This window comes from Dipodomys spectabilis, unplaced genomic scaffold (assembly GCF_019054845.1).
Source record: "Dipodomys spectabilis isolate Male_0828 unplaced genomic scaffold, ASM1905484v1 ptg000516l, whole genome shotgun sequence".
NCBI lineage: Eukaryota > Metazoa > Chordata > Mammalia > Rodentia > Heteromyidae > Dipodomys > Dipodomys spectabilis.
In genome coordinates this window covers 4,187,749-4,188,999 of record NW_024871193.1, presented here as the reverse complement: position 1 = coordinate 4,188,999, position 1,251 = coordinate 4,187,749, and positions in this window count along the sequence as shown.

Below are 1,251 nucleotides of genomic sequence, written 5' to 3'. Positions count from 1 at the left end.
CCTCTACACCCATTATCCTCAGATTAGGCCTTCTGATGGTGTCTTCCAAGTGTTGAATAGATGTATCGTATTTCATGGAGTTGCCTTGTATGGTTGCTTGGTCTTTCTCTATAATATCTAGGCTGTATTCAATCCCCCAGATTCGATCTTCTTCATGGTCTAACCTGCTGTCAAGACTTTCTACTTTGTTTTTTTATTTCTTTTCTTCCTAGTTGGTCATCCTTGATGGCTTCAAATACTTTGTTTGAACTTTGTTTTAGATCTTGTATGAACTTCTTTAATTCCTTAATTTGATGTTCAGTTTTTATTCTCAAATCACTAAGTTGATTGGTTATGGTTTTCTTGGACTCCCATTTCTTCTGTTGTGTTCCGTTCAGCATTCCTTTCGTGGTCTCTCTGATTTCTTTCAGTTTTCTGTTTATCGATTCCATGAATATATTTGGTTATCCTTCTGTATTCTCATCTTGCTCTCTCAATTCCTCTATTACTCTGATTAGCTTTCTCACATTCACACAATTCCTGTAGTTCTCTTTGAATGTTTTCAGCCTGCTCACACCATTCCTGACATTCTCTACGACTGATCTCAACCTGCTTATGCCATTCCTTTATTTCTGTTTTTACTTCTCAAGCTGCTCATGCAATTCCTGTATCAGTCTTTAAGTACCTTCCTCACGCTCATGATATTCCTGCATTGACCTTTGTTTTACCTTCTCTCTCTCCCTATCACGCTCATATGGAGTCCTTTGCAGGTTTTCAATATTTTCATTTACCATGTTTCCCAGTAGTGCTTGTAGAGCTTTTGGGAACTCTCCTCTGGATTATTCATTATCTGCTCTGTCCCCTGATTTTCATGAGTGGGAGTTGAAATACCTGAACTTGCCATTTTTCTTGTGTTTTTCCAGGTTGCTCTGCCCATTTAGGATGAAAGTAACACGTTTTGTGCTAGAAAACTATTTTAAGGCAAGCATCAACCAAAGTCTGTAGTTGCACAATCAAAAGTCTGCAGATACAATCTAGTTCAACAGATATATCTATTCAACATCAAGCAACTATGTATTAATGGGCTAAAAACCGCAAAGAAGAATTTGGCAAACAGAAATTATTAGGTTTAGGGAGAGATGTGGGTAAAAATAGGAATATAGGGATGTGGAAAGGCAGAGGGAGAGTCAACTAAGTCCTAATCTCAAAGCGGGAAATAGGTTGGATAGAATGATAGTAGAGAGAGAGAAAAAGGAATAAAGAGAAAGGAAA